This window comes from Myotis brandtii, unplaced genomic scaffold, assembly GCF_000412655.1.
Source record: "Myotis brandtii unplaced genomic scaffold, ASM41265v1 scaffold77, whole genome shotgun sequence".
Lineage (NCBI taxonomy): Eukaryota > Metazoa > Chordata > Mammalia > Chiroptera > Vespertilionidae > Myotis > Myotis brandtii.
This window is the reverse complement of record NW_005371082.1, coordinates 1,537,606-1,549,991: the sequence shown is the minus strand read 5'-3', so window position 1 is coordinate 1,549,991 and position 12,386 is coordinate 1,537,606.

Genomic DNA, 12,386 nt, shown 5'->3' with positions numbered 1-12,386 from the left:
GTGTGTGTGTCTCCTGGGGGCCTGCCACCAGCCACACCATGGAGGCTTGGAGCAGGCGCCCCTCTGTGTTGATCTCTCAGGCTCCTGGCCTCCACTGCGTGTTTTTCTCTCCTTTGAGCTGTGGCCAGGGTGGGGTGCTGCCTGCAGGCTGCCCTTTCCTGCTCATGGATCACCGGATCGCTTCAGAGACGGGGGGCAGGCCCTGCTGGGTGCTGCCTGTGGGGAACTTTCCTGCTCTGGGATCGCCATGGGATCCCAGGAGCAGGCCTACCTGGGGGCCCACTGCCCTCCGCACTTGCCTGCTCTGGGATCACAATGGGGTCCCAGCTGGCAGCGGGGCTTATGCGGCACACGGGGTCCCGGCTGGGGGCGGGGCTTAGGCGGCACACGGGCCTTAGGCGGCACAGGAGGGTCCCGGCTGGGGGTGGGGCTTAGGTGACGCGATCGCGCTGCCTAAGCCCCGCGTCCTTGGCCGCACCTGGCCCGGATGGCATCTGGCGCTGGCCAGCTAAATCTGCACCAAAGATAAATCTGCACTGAGTTTATCTGAACAAAAATGATAAATCTATCATCTTGTACCTGTAACTGAGGACTAGGCAGAACCAACCAAAACTTCCAAATGACCTCAAGATGAAGGATTACATTCCCTGTACTTTTCTGCTCCTAACTCTTGGCAGTTTATTCCAATGCACCTCTCTGGGGAAAACCTGCAATGGTTCTTGCCAAAATCAGGAGTAAGGTCCTTCTATAGCAGTGGTTCTCAACCTTCCTAATGCTGCAACCCTTTAATACAGTTCCTCATGTTGCGGTGACCCCCAATTTCATTGTTACAAATTGAACATAATTAAAGCATAGTGATTAATCACAAAAACAATATGTAATTATATATGTGTTTTCCGATGGTCTTAGGTGACCCCTGTGAAAGGGTCATTCGGCCCCCAAAGGGATCGCGACCCACAGGTTGAGAACTGCTGTTCTACAGGCTAAATATAATTTTGGTTATTTAAAGAGGAGTGATAAGGCAGACATGTCATGATCTAAGAGGCCTAGAGACTAGTCAAGGGGGTGCATGCAATTTTACTTCCTAAAAAAAAAAATTATCACTTTGGCTTCACCACATGCTTGTAAGTTTTCTTTTTCAAGTGGTTGGGTAGATAGGGCTCTTTTATTTTTTTAGAGAGAGTGGAAGGAGGAAGGAAGGAGAGAGAGAGAGAAACATTTATGTGAGATAGACACATCGATCAGTTGCCTCCTTTTCAGAGAGTAAACTTAGCAAATTTTGTTGGCATCTGCTTCACTTCTATTTGAAAGTAAGCAAATTTTTGGCCCATTTTTCTTTTATTTTTTTATCCACTAAGCCAAACAGGATAGGGCTCTTTTATTTTTTTAGAGAGAGTGGAAGGAGGAAGGAAGGAGAGAGAGAGAGAAACATTTATGTGAGATAGACACATCGATCGGTTGCCTCCTGCACAGGCCCCTACCCGGCTGGGATCAGGCCTGCAACCCAGGTACATGCCCTTGACAGGGAGCAGAACCTGGACCCTTCAGTCCACGGGCTGATGCTCCAACCACTGAGCCAAACCTGCCAGGGCTGGCCCTTTTTTTCCTTATAATTTACTCTCAGATTGGCAGTGATAGTGTCCAGTTATAATTCCATTTCTTTATTTGAGACAAAACGAATGGGCAAATTCTTCTCCCAACTTTATAACATTAAGTAGTAAGCTAGAAAAAAAATTTGAACAGAGATTTTCCACAGGAACATTATATTATGTCACATTTCTTTTGGGAAACTATATGAAAATTATCTTTCTGAAATACCGTAATTGTGCATAAATCATGGTGCAAATAATGAGAATGGTAGCTTAATGCATCCCAAGAGAGGAACAAAGTGTGAAATTTATGGTAAATTGTGGCAGAAGTAATGTTCTGTGCTCAATATATCTTTCCTCTATCTCTTCGATACAAGTGTATTTCTTCCAGCCTCCTCTGTTGTTAGTGAAATCATATAACTAAGTTTTGAACAATGGAAAACAGTGTCCAGTGATGGGCACCATTTCCACTCCTATTCCACTCCTCTGCACTTTATTCGCTCATTGGCCAGTTTAATGCAGAGAATCCAGTGGAGAGCACAGAGGTTCTAGGGGACAGTTGAAACACTAGATGGAATTAACCTGAGTCCCTTCTTCTTCACCCTTATAGCTTTCCCCACACAGCACCCACCCCCCAAAGCAAATAAGGTAATTTATTTGGGAGATGACCTCATGGATCAGCAGAGATGGACTGAGGAAAGTAAAACAGGGGAGGAAGTAAAGTCAAAGGAAGAGGGTGTTATGGAGGTCACTTCTGTGGGCAACTGGGGTTTGATACCTCTGTAAGTCTACCTCTGAAGAAAGTACAGAAGATTTTTTTGAATTGGCTACCAAAGGGATAGGGAGAAACATTCTTCCAACAGCTCCCACACTCTATTAGCTAACGACTTCCCCTGAAGATGGTACTTCACACACACACACACACACACACACACACACACACACACACACACACACACAATCTTTAGATTGCTCATATGAGTGAGACCATGTGATAATTGTCTTTTACTGACTGGCATTTTGCTTAGCATACTCTCCAAATCCCTCTATGCTGTCTGAAAGGGTAAGAGAGCCTTCCTTTTTACTGCTGCATAGTATTTCATGGTATAAATGTACCACAGCTTTTTTATCCACTCATCTACTGGTAGGCACTTGGGCTGTTTCCATATCTTAGCTATTATACTAGTAAATTACTCTGCTATGAACATAGGGTGCATATATTCTTTCTGATTGGTGTTTTGGGTTTCTGAGCACATATTCCTGGAAGTGGGATCACTGGGTCAATTGGCAGTTACATATTTAATTTTTTGAGGAAACTCCATACTGTTTTTTCATAGTGGCTGCATGACCACTAGGGTTCTCTTTTCTCCGCATCCCTGCCAGCTCTTGCCATTTGTTGATTTGTTGATGGTAGTCATTCTGATAGGTGTCTTTTTCAAACTAAGGTTCATCTGCCTGCAATGCTCAGGCATTTAACCAGCATGCTATATTATCTTGTAAATTCAATTCAGACATGTACTCACTCACAGGAATATTTATTCCACTTCATTAGCATAATACTCCATTTTTAGGTGCTCTAGAGACACCCGTTTGCTTTATTTTCTTGATCATTCATATCCACATATATGTAAACAATAATTTTTTGTCATCATTGACTTGAGGTTCAGGGTTAGCCAGGTAGGAACATTCTCTGTTGAGGTAATAGTAGGGTAGAAGGAAGCGAAGGGAAGAATTATGGGCAGGGGGGCGGAGTAAGAGGAAAAAATGTGAATGTAATTTGAAAAGAGGCAAGGTTGTCTATACATGTGAAGCTCACAATGTTTTATTAAATCCAAAGGTATGTGTTTTTTTTCAGAGGGCTCATTTGGAAATCCCTCTCTGGCCACACAACACTAGATAAGCGTCACATCGAATGGGTGCCTGACACACACTCTCCAAAGTCAGGCCAAGAGACAAGGTGAGCATTGCACTCTTCAGTGCGCTCCTGGTCTTTCTACTCACTTTCCTTTCTTGTCTCACCTTCGTGGTTCTAAAGGCATAATTTAGTCTTTTGTCTTTTTCTTCTTAGTAAATAATCCCATCTTTTTTGAGGCAAAGTGGAATAATGAAACATTTTTAAAGTCTAATTTATTTAAGAATCATTTTTTAAAAAGTTGTTCTGTTCTCAGTCTTGCTGGATGTTCAACCTAGTGAGAGAGACAAGAAGGCAGCATAGAGGTTACCAGGAATTACTTCCCCTAAATTACTCCTGTTTTGCAGCTCCTTCTACTCCCTCCCAGTAGATTTCCTTACCTTTTCTACCTACCAGTGCTGGCTTGATGTGCAGCAGGTATTTGATTTTCTTACGCCTACCACCTCCTTTCCTTTTCCACTCTAGTTCAGGCCTTTCTTATTACCCACCTAAATTTTTATACTGGGAATTATTCTTACTACCTCAAATGGTACTGCTTTCTGAACATGTTCTGAATTTTCTGCCTCTGCAATCCCTCTGGCTGCAATGGAATCTTCCCAATTTTTGCTGTGCTCAAAATACCATCTACTTATTAAGGAACAGACCAAAAAAGACACCCTCTTTCATAAAACTGTTCTCATTTTGCCACCATCTTTTCATGTGCAGCTCCTTAGCACTATGTCTCTCTGGCCCCTGTTATACTTAATTCATTTAAATGTTATTGTAGTTCAGGGGTGGGGAACATTTGGCCTCTGGGCCATATAAGGCCCGCAAAATCATTTGGTCTGGCCCTGCCAAGGCATTAGGAATGAGTTAATAAAATGTTGGACCAAATGTAGAGGCTACTTTTTAAGTTGATAATTTTGTGTGGTCTGTGAATGGTATTGTAAATATCCAAATGGCCCTGTTGTAGTTGAAGATAGCTTGTGGCGTGACTGCTTAATGAGAGGCTTGGCACTACCTCCTGGGAATGGATTCAAGAAGGAAGGAGACATGACATGGTCACTGTATTCAAGGACTTTACTCTCCTAGGTGGGCTTTCAGAGGAAGAGATGGCAGAGAAACAAAAAGGAAATTGAAGAGGATTAGCACCTATATTAAGATAGGGATATTTACTTTCAGTACTATTAACGTAAGGCTTCACTCTATCCTTGCCACTCAGGGGTGGTACCGGAACTTAACATCTGCAACACCTGGGAGCTTGTTAGAAATGCAGACTCTCAGGCTCTATTTCAGTCCTCCTGGTCTGCATTTTAATAAGATCCCCAAATGATTTTTAACATTAAAGTTTGTTAGTAGCCTATATGTCAATTAAGAAGTCATGTGTTAGTTCAGAATTATTGTTCTATTTGTATAGAATTTATACTTCTGCATGCATAGTTATATATTTCATCACTTCTGTAGACAAACTCCACATGCTGTGTTGCAGGATATGTATATATTTATGTAATATATATATATATATATGATTATGTTAATTATAACTATATATTATTCTTTTATTGGTGTGAAAGCAACTTTTCAAAATATTATTTTCTTTCTTTGACTTTATAGACTATGAGTTATTTTTTTCCAGACTATTCTAAAGGAAGAGTGCTTCAATCAGGTGGACTCACTGACAATTTCAGGTAAAGTTTAGCTTCCAGATAGCCTATGTGGAAAGTGGCATTTCTCACAAAATGATGTCTGAATAGTGCCTATTTATTTTAGGAAATACCATCTACAGGTAAGAAAACTGAGGTAAAATAGTAATTGAAATAGAAGTTGTGAAATGAATCTATGAGGTTGCACCACCTGTTGGGTACTATATGATAAATGGGAATTTTCCAGGTGATGAGAGGAATCTACTTAGGCACACAGGCTTGATAGCAAAGATTTATTCAAGAGAAGATAAATGGTATATTGTCAATGGCTGTGTCTGCTAGGATTGCATTTGGTTACATGTAAAAGTGATCTGAATTGGTGGCATAGGGATTGATTTCTCTATCTCTTCTCTCTCTCTCTCTCTCTCTCTCTCTCTCTCTCTCTCTCCCTCTCTCTCTCTCTCTCTCTCATACACACTCACACACACACACAGGCAACCCAGGGCTGGTGCAGCAGCACCATGAGTCATCTGTATCCCAGGCTCCTTTTATCTCTCTATACCACCATCTGTCACTGGTAGCTGTCATCCTTGCTTGTCTCATGGCAAGAAAAGGCTGCTCTAACTCCAGGCTCAGTCCATTTATTCAGGTGAAAAGAAGACAGAACTAGCAAAGACGAAATGGAGGCTCTGTTTCAAGAAATATCTCACTGGCCAGAATCCTGGCTGAAAGGAGGCTGAAAAATATATTGTCTTAAACTGGGCACATTGATACTCCAAAATAAATTGGAGTTCTAAGAATAAGAAGGTAAGAGATATTAGATATTCAATAGGAAACTACCAGCATGTGCCTACAGTGAAGGTTGGGAGAGTAAGGAGAAATGAATTAGAACTAGGCAAGTGCCAGGTAAGAAAAGGTCTTTTGTGTAATGCTGAAGAATTTGTATTCACATAATGAGGTTGTATTTTTAAAAAATACAGCCCTAGAGCAGTGTGGCTTGGAACAAATAGACAATGAAGCTGGGAGAACAGTCAGAAACACTGTGAATGTCTAGTCATGGGGTTACAGGAGCCTTTTGTAAGGCAGTGCAATAAGGACAGATGTTTGGAAGATATTTAAATGGGAATTGGAGAATGAGGATGGAGAGATGTGGTTGTCAAAAATGTTTTTTTACTAATATGCTTTTATTGATTTTTCTTTTTAGAGAGAGAAGAAGGAAAGGGAGAGAGAGAAAGAAACATTGAGCCGCTGCCCCCTGCACACCCCCTACTGGGGATCCAGCCCACAACCCAGGGAATGTGCACTGACCAGGAATCAAACCATGACCTCTTGGTACATGAGGGGGCACGCAACCAACTGAGCACACTAGCTGGGCTGTCAAGAATGTTTCTAAAATTTCTTGTTTGAATGATTGAGTAATAACAAAGTTATTTTCTGAACTGTGAAAGTTTAAATGCATTTTAAAGAGATAGGATTGCTCCTAAATTTTTACCATGTGTTTAATAAATTTAATATTATATCCCAAGCTCTTAGTGGATGTTGTAAACACTGAAGAACACAGACTTTCACCCTCACTCCTCATCTACTATTGCTTATTTTATCTGTAATTTGAAGTACAATTTTCACATTACACATTAAATAAAAAATATTGCATTGCAGAACTACTGAATAAAGAACAATTATGCCAAGCAATAATTTTAAAGAAAATTTTTCTTTACTTCCAAGAGAATTAGTTACTAAATTATTATTTTCCCCCAAGAATGTTAACTATTATTAAATGGAAAAGCAGAGTTTTCAATTGGACCCCATGTGGCTGAGATTATTTTTCTTGAGTCTCAAAGTTGTCACTGTTGTTCCCCCAAATAAACTGCAGCAGAACCTACAGAAGCTTTCATTAAAGAGCATGAGAAGGTTACTTCCCAAAGATACAGATTATAATGCCACACAGTGATCTGCAAAGTAACCAGACATCTTGTTCTGCAACATTTTGAACACAACAAAAGAAAGCCTATTGAAAACATTACAGAACTGTGTTTGTTTCCTAGGGCTGCCACAAGAAATTTAAGCTGCACACTTGATGACTTAAAACAACAGTAATATTGGCTGTTACAGTTCTGGAGTCTGCAAGTCCTAAATCAGCTATCAGCAGGCATGGTTGGTTTTTTTCTGGAGGCTCAGAGGGAGAATTCATCCTATGCCTCTCTCCTAACTTCTCTTCTCCTAGGTTGCTGGCAATCCTTATTATTCCTTGGTTTGTAGACACATCATTTCAATCTCTGCCTCTGTCTGTATATGGAATTCCCCTTACTTATACACCTTCTCATTATTGCAATTTTATTCACTAGGTGACCTTACCTTTGCCATTTTTATATTTTCAGTTAACTTTTATTTACAGTTTTGAAATAGGAACCTCTGAACCATGAAAAGGGCAAAAATCAACTGAAATTCTTTGATGCCTAAATAAAGCAAATGTGTATATCTGTTTGATAGTTAATTAATGGTAAATACACCCACTGAGACTAAAATTTAGTTTTACTTTAAGAATTTAAAAGGTCTTTTGAAGGAAAAAAAAACTTAATTTGCATGCTGGCAACTTTTGTTTACAGATCTTCTATCAGTAGGTGACAAAAAATAGAACACAATTTTATATTGTAAATGATTTTTAATGATCAAGAGTGTAAATAGGGATGTTTGAAAGAATTTAAATATAGATTCTATATAACTGTGTGTTTTGTTTTTTTTTAAAAAAAATGTTCTCCCTATATTGTATAGTTAAATTCTTCCCAAAATATTCATGGAGTACCTGCTTGGAGCTGAGCACAGTTTTCAGGATACTGTAAACAGGCAAACTAGGTCCTTTTTTCACAGGGATGTCATTCTAGTAGAAGTCAGACAGTAATAAGCACCAGGATAATTTCAGATATTTATAAGTTCAATGAAGACAATAATGTGGGGCATGTGATTGAGTGTGACTGAGGGTATGGGGTGAGACATGTCTGCCGTAGTAATCAGTGAAGTCTTCCCTAAGGAGATATTAGAACTGAGACTGAAAGATGAAAAAATACTTTTAATATTGCTGAAGTGGCTAACATTATTAGTGAGGCCAGATGCATTCATTAATTCTCACAGTAAGCACAAAGCAGTCTAAAGAAAAATAAATTATGTCAAATGCTCTAGGACAGTGGTTCTCAACCTTCCTAATGCCACGACCCTTCAATACAGTTCCTCATGTTGTGGTGACTCCCAACCATAAAATTATTTTTGTTGCTACTTCATAACTGTAATTTTGCTACTGTTATGAATCGTAAGTAAATATCTGATATGCAGGATGTATTTTCATTGTTACAAATTGAACATAATTAAAGCATAGTGATTAATCACAAAAACAATATGTAATTATATATGTGTTTTCCGATAGTCTTAGGCAACCCCTGTGAAAGGGTCGTTCGACCCCCAAAGGGGTCGCAACCCACAGGTTGAGAACTGCTGCTCTAGGATGAGTTTTGAGCCAGAAAAATTTATTTCCGGGCTAATGACTCATCCTAAATCTGATGCTTATGGCCAGAAACCACCTTCTATCTATGGCCAGCAAACAACTGGGACTGTTCCAGACCCAGTGCTGTGGTCCTGTGCCTAGATGCAATTTTATTTTATCAGTTCTGGGTGTGATAGCATCGGAGTCTTGGCAGCAAATAGTGGTAAGTAAGGGCTTAAACTGAAATCCTGGAAACCCATTCTCTAACCTGCCAATGTCCCCTGATCCTGACTCACAGCAGCACATAGTTTCGCATTGTCAAATCTTTGTAGTCCCTGGGCTTGGAGGGGTTGAGTAGAAAATCTGGAGGGAGCAGGACTTAAAGCCTGATTTGGGGTAAAGAAGCAAAGAAAGGCTTTCCAGTTTGTTACCTGTCTCCCAGTGTTGCTCCAGGATGAAACAATCCAGCAGAATACCTACCTTGAGGTTATGGTTGAATTTTTATTTTGCATTGGATGTCAAACTTTGGACTCTGTTCAAAACCAAACTAATGGTCATTGTTCCTATTTTTTTGTTGTTGTTCTCATTCTTTTTTTAAAAAAATCAACTATGCTGAGGTATAATTTACATGACACAAAATGTTTACAGATCAATCAATGATGACAAATGTAAACATTTGTGTAAACACAACCCAATAAAGATATAAATAAAATATTGCCATCATCCCAAGGGTTCTCTTGTGATCTTTCCCATTCTGTTCCTATACCCCACCCTCAGTCCCAAGAACACTGGTTTTCTTTCTATACCATAAATTTGTCTTCCCTAGAGATTCATATAAATGGAATTCTAAAATATGTTGTATTTTGTGTCTGGCTTTTTATATTTAGCCTAATATTTGGAGATTTATCACTATTGCTCCATATTTCAGTAGTTTATTACTTTTAATAGCTGAGGAATATTTCATTGCATAGCTATACCACAATTTATCTATTCACATCTTGATGGACATGTGGGTTGTTTTCAATATTTTACTGATATGAATAAAGATGTTACTGCCATACAGGCATAGGTCTTTTGTGGATATATGTTTTCTTTCTTTATTTCATTTTAGTAAATATCTGAGTAAAATTTCTGGGTTATGAGGTTGAGGGTATATTCAACTTCATAAAAAGCAGCCAAATAGTCTTCCCAAAGTAGTTGTACCTTTTACATCCCCACCAGCAGTGTATGAGTGCTCCCATCTTTGCCAGCTTTTGGAATCTCATTTGTTTGTTTTTAGTCATTGGATTAAGTGTGTATTTGAATAAGTGGTATTACATTGTGGTTTTAATTTTCATTTTTCTGATGACTAATAGTAAGCATTTTTCCATGTGCTTATTGATCATGAAAAAATGCTTCCTATATCTTCATTTGTGGTCTATTTAACTATTTTATCAATTTAATTGGGTTGATTCATTTTATTAAATTGCTAGAATTTTTTATATATTGTGGATTCAGTCTTTTGTTAGATACATATATTGTGCATATTGTCTTCCAATATGTGGATTGCCTTTTCATTTATTAATGGTAATTTTCACAAAGTAGAATAGTTTCTGTTTTTTCTATTATGTTGCTGACTTTTCTGCTGATTTTTTCTTCTTGTCATATCCAAATTAATTAATATTGAGAACTTCAGATTATAATTTGCAATCATGTTTATTATTAAATGTTGAATGGGTGAAAAATTATACTATGACATTGAAAGATTATTCTCTAATTAAAACTGTATGTGCTGGTTTTCTATTGCTGCTGTAACAAAATACCACAAATGGAGCAGCTTAAGACAATACCTATTTATTACCTCATAGTTCTGTAAATCAAAAGTCAGTTAGTTCTCTGTTCCTGGTTTCATAAGGCCAAAATCAATGTGTTAGCAGGGCTGCATTTCTTTCTGGAAGCTCCGGAGTTTAATGTGCTTTGAGGTTCATTTACCAGTATGTTGTTGACAAAATCTAGTTCCTTACAGTTATGTAATTCAGGCCCCTTGTTCCTTGCTGACTATCAGCTAGGTACTGTTCTTACTGCAGCCCACATTCCCTGGCACATGACACTGTTCAAAGCCAGCAATAGTGGTTGAGTTCTAGTCAAGATTTCTGTGTCCTCTGTCTCATCTCTCCTGCTTTCCCCTTCTGCTGCATCTCTCTGACTGACTCTTGTGCCTTCCTCTTCTACTTATTAAGGGTTCACACAAATAGATGGGGCACACTGAGATAATCTAGAATAATCTATTGATTTTAGCTCATCTGATTAGTAACCTTAATTATAACTACAAAAGTTTTTTTACAGAAGTACCTAGATTAGTGTTTGATTAGACTAGATAATGGAAATCTAAAAAAAAAATCTTTTTTTTCAAAAAACATCTTTAAAATTCTACCAACACACCGCCAAACTAATATCTATATCATACATGGGGAAAGGGAGTTAAAATTAGATCCAGCAACAGGTTAGAAATAGGAATGCTAAGAGGATATTTTAATTGGAAATAATTACACTAATGTTAAAATATTAGATTATGATTGGAGATAGTGAGGTAAAATTGACAGATATTCTGCATAGATATTTTTTCATTTGTCACTTTTTATTTTTCTTTCATCTCTATCACATTGAACGTGGAAAAAAAACGTTTCTTTTTTATTTTTCCCGCTTTCTGTTTGTTTAACAGTAGATTTGGTGGATACTCCAAACAATTAATAATTTGTATCTGCAAATGTATAGGCCCAGTGAATACAAGATTTTTTTTCAGAAGTTGTTAACACTAGCAGAATTTTAAAAATAAATTATAACTATAACAACAATTAAAAACTACAAATTATTCCTCCTCTTTTATCCTCTTTCCTTGCTTTGTCCCCCTTCACCTATTTGAAGAACAATGGTGACAGATACAAAAAACAAACAAGGTGTTTTCATTAGATTCCTGTCTTCTAGAAATTACATAACAAAACATTACAAACTGGGTGTTCAAAACAACATAAATTTATTGTCTCACATTTCTGGAAACTAGAAGTCCAAGATTAAAATGCCATCAGAGTTAAGTTTTGGGTGAGATCTCTCTTGTTGGCTTGCAGATGGTCACCTTCTCCCAATGTCTTTCCATGAATTCCCCCACCACTTAACTGTGCATGTATGAACAGAGATCTCTCTCATGTCTCTCCCTCTTCTAAAAGAGACACCAGTCCTATAGGACTAAGTCCCTAATCTTATGACCTCATTATTTTCTTAAAGGGCCCATCTCCAAATACAGTCACATTGTGGGTTAAGGTTTCAACATATGAATTTTTGGAGGGACACAATTCAGTCTGTAACATTTGCCTTAATAACATTTTTAAAATATAAAATTACATATTAAACTCTTTATAGATTTAATTATGCCCCCCCCCAGATATTAAAATCCCAATGCTTACTCTCTCAGAATGTGACCTTATTGGAAAATAGGGTCTTTGTAGTTTTTTCCACCTCTATTGAGAAGTCATTTCTTTTTTAAAAAAATATTTATTGTTGAGAGTATTGCTGATGTCTCCCCTATGTGACCCTCCCATTGTACCCCTTTACCCAGTTCCCGCCCACCCCAGACCTTCAGCACCCTATTGTCTGTGTCCATAGGTAATGCATATCTACACTAATAAAAGAGAAACATGGTAATTAGCGTACGACCGCTACCCTTCCCATTGGCTAATCAGGGAGATATGCAAATTAACTGACAGCCAAGATGGCGGCCGGCAGCCAGGCAGCTTAAAGCAAACAGGGAGGCT